We start from the raw sequence: 8127 nt of genomic DNA, 5'->3' as shown, positions 1-8127 counted from the left end.
CCTCGTCTCCGCGGGAACCCGCTGGGCCAGCGTTTGACCTCTGCGACTTGGCCCCGCAATCCTCCAGGCCCGGGGCGGCCTCTAGCCTCTCCCTGCCCGGCCCCAGGGCCCAGAGCGCGGGCCTGGGGCGCCTCCGCCTGCCCGGCGGCGGAGGGCCAGCCGCCCAGGTCTCCAGGATCTCAGCAATTGTCAGGGTATTTAACCCGGTGCAGTTCCCAAGGGCCGCCTGCGGTTACTGTCAAGTCAAATCACCTTAGTTGTAGTTCTTGATTTATTTTGACGTTATCGCCTTCTTATCTGGTGCAGCTTTATCACTTTTATGTTCTTAGACATCTCATTTGGGAGACAGATAACAACGACTCTGGATTATTGTTTTGTTTTTTTGTTTTTTTTTCCATTTTGCTTTCCAGAGTTTAGTTCGGTTCCCTACATTACTGCTTCGTCTTTCTCAGTTTATACTGACGTGGGAGTCAAGATAGGATGTCAACAAGAGGAATTTTCTGGCACAGAGGACCTCAGTGTCATTTATTTGAGAGGGGAAGAGGGAGACGCCGATTTTAAACTTGCCAATAAACTTTTGAATAGCAAGTGCTCTCATTATTGCTCATCACAGAGGGAAAAAATTTATGTTCTTTGTATTTTATTCCATAAGAATTAAGGAAAGCCAGTTTATAATCTACTTCTATCTGCTTTTGCGACTAAAACTTCTTAAATGAGAAGAAAGTACTTTGCTGACACTAAGTATTGTATAAATGGGAGCAATGCTAAGTAGTTTAAGTAAGTGGTGCTCTCCCCATATTTTATGAGGAGGAGTCTATTTTAAAGAGACTCATCTCTGGATAATTCTTTTAGCTAGTTATTCTTAACTTTATTAAGAATTCTTAAATTTTGAGGGAATGGATGGGAGGAGATGGTCTTGGTGTTAGGGAAGAAGGGGAGCAAGACTGTGATAACATCTGAGATCTACCAGGAGTCTTGATCTGCCTTATTGAGGATCCCCACTTTAAATCAATCCTGTGTGCCATCTAGCACAGGTTTTCATCTGTGAGTAGGAACTGTATCAAAACCCTAGTGTGACCATGACAATTGGGTAATCACACACAAGGCATCAATGCTAATGGAGAGATTCTGTAAATATGTTCCTAGTGAATACCCAGATAACAGTCACAGTGGAAGGGTCAGGTGCCACAAATCATATATTTCTCTGCCAAGGGTTGCCAGTCATCTGGGCTTGGAAGGACATTAATAGCCTTTGCATTCTCAGAATACTCTTCTCAGTCTGTGATTTCACTTACGTGACCCTACTTCTGTTATTAAAAAGCTGGCAGGCACAATCAAGGGCAAGCAGGTTGGCTACCTACCCTCCTGGCAGCTCTCCAATATTCCCATTTAGCTGCCAGGAGACAAGGAGAGGAACGAATTAGTCATGTAATCCTGCAGTAGTATCTGGAAAGTACCAGGAAAACTTTAGAGGCAGCAAGTGAGTCCACCAATCAGCCTTGTTTCTAAATTCTCCACTTCATATATATAACAGATCATTCCAGGGGAATTCACTTATGGGAAGGGCAGAGAGAAGAATGATATAAGAAGTGACTGGTGTAGGAGCTCTTGAGAGCAGTTTCTTTGGAAAGGAAGTTGCAAGTGTGTTATTTGATAGTCCTAGTTTTGAAAACTGCCACAAGTAGAAATAGAATTCTCATTAGTAACAGGGAGTAAAAATCAGGAAAAGTGTCCCCTATCTAATAGTAGGAAGAAAAAACCAAGAGCTTTCAATGAAATCTGGAGGATTATTACTTCTTGTCACTGGAACAAACTTCTGGCTCTTCACGTTTGCTTTAGTAGAGAAATTGTTGCTAACTTGCTAAGATTTAGGCACTCAACTTTCAGAGAAATGTGAAATTGAAATAATATAATAATGGTTTCCCCCTCCTCAAATTGAAACAAACAAGCAATTGACATACAGGGATGTTGTAAAGGCAAAATACATCTCTCTCTAATGTTAGTGTTCTTTCATTAAGGATGTAAAATCAAGGAGTGTAGAATCAGAAAGGTGAGCAAGATTCTCTTTGTTGGCAGGATGGTTCCTTTTATTCTACTTTTACATTGCAAGTGGCTTTGTGATCTAGAATGAACTATCATGATTGATGATAAAGCCATAACTTTTACTAGTAGGTATCATGAAATATAGACAGATTTCATCCAAAAGTCTTCTCCAGGGGATTTGCTTGTGTAAGAGACCCTGTCGCACTTTTTGAACAGAAAAGTACAATTCACTGAAGTATGAGTGTTCAGGAAGGCCAGAAAAGTGTATTTTTAGAAGGACATTATATTTTCTAATATGTCAGAAGGTTTCTAGATGTGAGATAGAAAAAAACTATTTTTTTCTAAAATTATACTATCATTACATTAGCATATTCTTAAAGAATGGAGATAGATATTACTCATCCACATTACCAGAGGGAAAAAAATATTAAAATCCAGATGACAAATTTGTGCTTTATAATTTAAACAATACTGAATGGTTAACAATCTTCCAAGTTCATTTAAGCAGGAATGAGAATCTCTATAACAATGGATTAAAAAAAATCTTATTTTACAGATATGCGTAATCCCCTATTTTATTAGCTTATAATGAAAACCATTACTTGTTCTTGCTACTAAGAACTATTTTAGTGTAATGGATGCTTTCAGATGCTCAAGAAAACTGAAGCCTATGTCTTTTTATAAGTTCATGAAGAACTTTCAAATTGTTCCACCCAAGTTGTAGACATAAATATATTTTTTTTGCTTATTAAGTTGTAAAGTTAGATTTATGCTAATGAACATTTTTCATTCTAACATTTTCGCTAGAGAAGTACCCTCCCCCCGAGAATAGACATCAAGTGAACAGAAGGAAATTCTAAGCTTATATGATTTGATAGTGGTTACATTTCACATTTTTAAATTAGAGGTATAAACAACTATATTCATTTTCCCCCTTTGTGTATCTGCTGTTACCTTTGTATACCTACCTACATGGTGTCTGGCACATGATAGTTGTTCAATAAGTTTGCTGAATGAATGAATTTATGAAACACTGTCCCTATTTCCCTTGCTGTAATCTTTCCTGATATGCAGAAATGTAAAAATAAAGGAGTACAATAAACATTTTTAAAAATGTGAACAAAAACTTAAAATTCTAGGTGTGATGACTCAAAATGACAGAAAAAAGTCCCCAACCTATGTAGTTAGCAAAAGAGGAATCACTTACATTCCCCTGCCTATTCAAATAAAAACCAAGAAAATGCTTAAAACAAATAAAACCCCCTAAATCTTAGATATAATACAAAATGAACCATAAAAATAAATACTTGGAAGATCCTTAATTTCTTTTTTTATTTCTATGGTATACCCCTATTCAAGATCTTTAAAATTCTAAAATTCTTCTGAAGTGGTGAGAGGACCAGAAATCCTATGATTATTTTGAAGATTGGGGTGGTAACTAGCCCATGTGGAATCATATACTATAAAAGAACTTAAAAACTAGGGTGGATTGTTAATGGTAATACTGCATAGGGCTGCCCTGTGAAAGGCTGTTCTATGGCCAAGAGGAATAACCTCATTAAGTAGAAGCAATGGCTACTATTACAGTGTTCCCAAATTTTATACTTTAGTGAACACCTTTCACACTTGAGTAGGGGCTGCAGCATTGGGGCACACCGGAAGCAATGGAATGTAGTCAGGGGGAATAAAAAATTTGTGAGTAGCTTCAGATCTGGGATGCTCTGCGCCTTATACAGGCATTGGCAAAAGTAGGTTTACAGTTGTGAGTATATAAAAAAGTTTATTCTTGTATTATTGTTTATTAATTATCATATTTTATTTGTATTACAACTGCAATTCTACTTTTGCCCACCCAGCTTTTGCCCAAACAGCTATAGGAGCTTCTCTTCATTGATTTGGAAACTGACTCAAAATTATGTACATTTTAAGGGAAGACTATACTGGCAAATTCTTCTGTATTTAGATGTGAAGCATTTTATCAATATGAGGGTATTGTTTCAAGTGGATAATGTATGTTAATGTACTGAAAGTATCCTTGGTTTCAGCCAAGTGGGGATTCTAGGAGCATTTGCATCTAAGCAGCATTTGCTTAGCAAAATGGAGACAACTAGGAGCCAAACAGCAATAGAACCTCAATAACTAAATCTTAAATCTAAATTCTATTTATTTAAGACCAAAATTCTTGTTTAAAGTACTCACTTGGCACAATGGTACTGTTCTCACTTTCTGTTTATATCCAAATATACATTTATACTTGTAGTGGGTTACAGGTAAGTCTTGTGTTCCCAATAAAAGAGAGCTTTAAAAGAGAATGTTTTCCACCAATGTCTGAATGATGGCGACTCATTATTTACCCTAAATTATCTTCATTCACATATAGATAGGAGTTGATATTTCATCACCAACTTCATGCCAAAATCAAACCACTATAGTCAGAGAGTGATTATAAAAAAATTGTACTTAGAGAAAATAGTTGATAGAAACCAAAAACAGAGGTTGATACAAATACCCTGCTATCAAGGTACATCCAGTCTGGACATTATGCAGAAGAACGAGGGGATATCACCATAAGGTGTAAAGATTCTGTGATAAAAAAATATAGTAGTCTATGTATTGATTTATTTCTTTAGTCAGTAAACACTCACTGGGTGCTTACACCAGGCAAAATACTGGCATGGAGAAAAAGACATGTATCTGACCTCTAATATGATGCATTTGAGGAGACAGGCCTGTAAATAGACAGTACAGGTCAATGTAATGTACAGTGGAATCCTAGGGGGAAAAGCATCTATATTTGGCAGGAGGAGAAAAGGTAACACTCAAGTTCATTCTCAAAGGGGAATGTTATTAGGCATTCCAGGTGGAGGAAACAGCATGTGCAAAAAAGTCCATAGGTGATGAAAAGCATATGTCCAGGGAATCATACCTGGTTTAAATTGCTGGAGCAGAAAGTGTGAGTGAGGAGAATGTTGGGAGTAAAACTGAAGGGATAGCTTGACTGAAACTTTGATGACCCTGAATGCCAGATTGAGAAGTATAAATTCACCTTGAAGTGGATGGAAAACCACTGAAGAAATTTAAACATCATCAGATTGGGCATTTTAGAAAGACCATGGAGTCAGCAGACTGAGGATGGATTGGAAGTGGGGACACATTAGTGACAGGGAGACTGGTGTTTGTTTTAACCTGCCTGCTTAGAGGAAAAGTGCTGTTTCACTAAATAGAAACAAATCTTCAAATCCTGGCAAGAATGAGGGCATAAGGGTATTTTTCAAAGAGGCACCTTTTTAAGGAAAATGACTGTTCACTTTGGGTAAAAATTGCTGATTAATTTTGTATGCCCTGTACATATCTATTAGGGTCAAGTGAACCTTGCTCAGTGTTTTTAACTTAATTGTATGATTGACATCCACCTGAGCTGACTTCTGTTAACTGTATTGAATGAATGTGTATTGTTGTAGAAAGAGTGCTACCAGAAGTCAGGAGATTTGCCTCTAGTTCATCTTTACATATTAGTCTTTGTAAGACCTTTACCTCTTTGGGCCTCAATTTTCTTAGTTATAAACTGAGGGGCACAATGTAAATTATATGTAATGCCACTTTATTTATATAATGCTATGATTTGCGACTTAGCACTTGTTAATCTCTCCTATTGTTTATCTCTTACAAGAGGAACAAAAATATTTGAAAGATAATTTCAGGATGTGTTATTTGGGGCAAAAATTTTGATTTTATTGCACTATACTGAATACATTTAGCTTTCCTCCTGGAAATAGTAGCATGTTGGTAAGCATGCTACATGAATCACATTTTATCCTCATATAAACAAAAAGAGAACTATTTAATCACTTTCAAAGTTGACTACCTAAATTTTGAATTTAGCTGTAATTTTAGGGTTATGGCCTTTTCTTTCCAAAATGATTTGCTTCTCAGGGCAGATAACTGTATGTTCTCAGAAAGTTAGTATATGGATAAAATTATAATCCTTAAAATTATAGAAAGTGTGTGGCTTCTAATAATACTCTCCTTATTTTAAATTCCACATTTCCTTGGAAACTTCCTGTTATTTAGTGCTCTTTTTCTTTTCTTTTTTCCACTTAAGGGCCTGTTTACATTAGGAATATATCTTCTAGAGCTCTGAGAGTTCATAGGGTTTGTACCTACAAAGCCACACAGCACTGTGTTGCTGTGCTTCAGAGACCCGCAGGGGCCCACAGCAAATCAAAATGTTTTAAATGTATGACATGTGTGAAGTTGATGAGAATTCATAGCTTTTCTCTATCAGGGCTTCTCGAGCTTAAATCACCAGAGGAAGGTGAGTGCAAAGAATTTTATTTAATGTTTTAATTCTAAAATCCTTCCCATCCGTTGTTCATGGTTCCTTGTTTTAACTCTGTTCTGGTAAGCAGACTACTTACAATATACATATATATTCATGCTTTAAATTGCTTTTCAGAATTTTCTGCTTAAACCACGGCTCAGATGTATAAGTTTTAAGAGGAATTTAAATGTGCTTTGAGAATGTAATCATATACTATAGAACATGCAAAATACATGTGAAAGACCACATGAGTGCTGTTAATGCAACTGATTAACTTTATGCTTTAGAAATATTTTCAAGTTTATCTTTTAAAATTCAAAAGAAAATATTGCAGGAAAATTTTAAGAGATAAAAAAAGCCAAAATGCTGTGGATTCTGAGATCAGCTGTTTTTAAGTAAAAATCCATTCAAAGCAAAATGAAAAGCATTGTGTAGTGTGTGCCAGCTAAAACTGAGAACACAAGAGCATTGCAGTTAATTAAAACCAATCAACAGGATGCTTTGCAACGTTTCTCACATTCACTCACCATCTGACCTTCATAATACGAATTTCCCAAAGTTGACGCAAAAAGGAGTAGAAATAAATATATAAGGCATTAAAATATATGATGTATTTTAATTGTTCTTTTCGATAATTATTTTTAGGTCATTGTTATGAAAATAAGATTATGAAAATCTCCAAATGTTCTATTTGTGTTCCAGGGGGATGATCTTTATTACATTTTATGTTTTAATTTTATATGTGTTTGAACATAAGAAAAAAACATCAATTTTTGAAAATAAAATTTCGTGTGTGTATTTGAATTATGATTTCTGTATGGTTATTGTACTTGTGAAAGATAACTAGGCTCTTCTTGGACTGTTGTGTCATATATTGCAAATGATTAATTAGTATTATACAAATAACAAGGTAGTGCATTTTAGCTGTTTTCATATTAACAGAATACTGAAGTAAGTTAACTACATCAACATCTGTATCATATGTCTTTAAAGAATATGCAATACTTAATGTTATTCAAGTTCTAAAATTTATTCAATACTTGGTTCTGCTCAAAAATTTTACTTTAATTTTCTTTATTTTACATCAGGCATTGTTCTACTAGGGCAGAAATACTGCTTTTGTCATATTTTGATGAAGTTTATAGTCTGTTCATTTCAATAACATTTGTCCCCCTCCCTTTGTGTGTGTGTGTGAGTGACAGATTCTTTGTTACGTTGTCTTCTTACATTAAAGGTAGAGCTCCCTCTGGGCCACTGAGGAGCTTTAAAACAAAATGTAAGGTAGTTTATTTAAAATGGTTAACTTGATTTAGAAATATACATATCTTCATAGTAGTTTATCTCCCTCATAAAAGCTAATTTATGAATGTTTAGCAGGTGCCCCTTTTAGAGGCAAAGGTAGCTGTGAAACTGGTGCTATTAATAAGAGAATTGTCTTCTAAATGAGTTGATTCTTTTCCTGTATTTATAAAATACACCTCACTGATGCGAGTAATTTACTCTTCCGACTGCAGTCATCTCTTCCCGGAGGGAAACATGCTTTAGAAGAAAACAGTTCACTTTTGACTGTTTTTGTTTTTTGTTTGTTTGTTTTGTTTTGGTGGGCATGTTTTCTCTTTTCGCATTACACAAGATACCTTTTTTTCCCTCTCCGTGCTCTTGAAAACAACTTTTTGCTAAATGTTTTCTTTTCTTGAATGCTCATTATATATATCTGTAGAAAGGATGAAAAATAGTTTGAAAGAACTATATTCTCTCTAGCA

The sequence above is a fragment of the Saccopteryx leptura genome, chromosome 6, assembly GCF_036850995.1.
Source record: "Saccopteryx leptura isolate mSacLep1 chromosome 6, mSacLep1_pri_phased_curated, whole genome shotgun sequence".
Classification (NCBI taxonomy): domain Eukaryota; kingdom Metazoa; phylum Chordata; class Mammalia; order Chiroptera; family Emballonuridae; genus Saccopteryx; species Saccopteryx leptura.
This window is presented reverse-complemented; position numbering follows the sequence as displayed.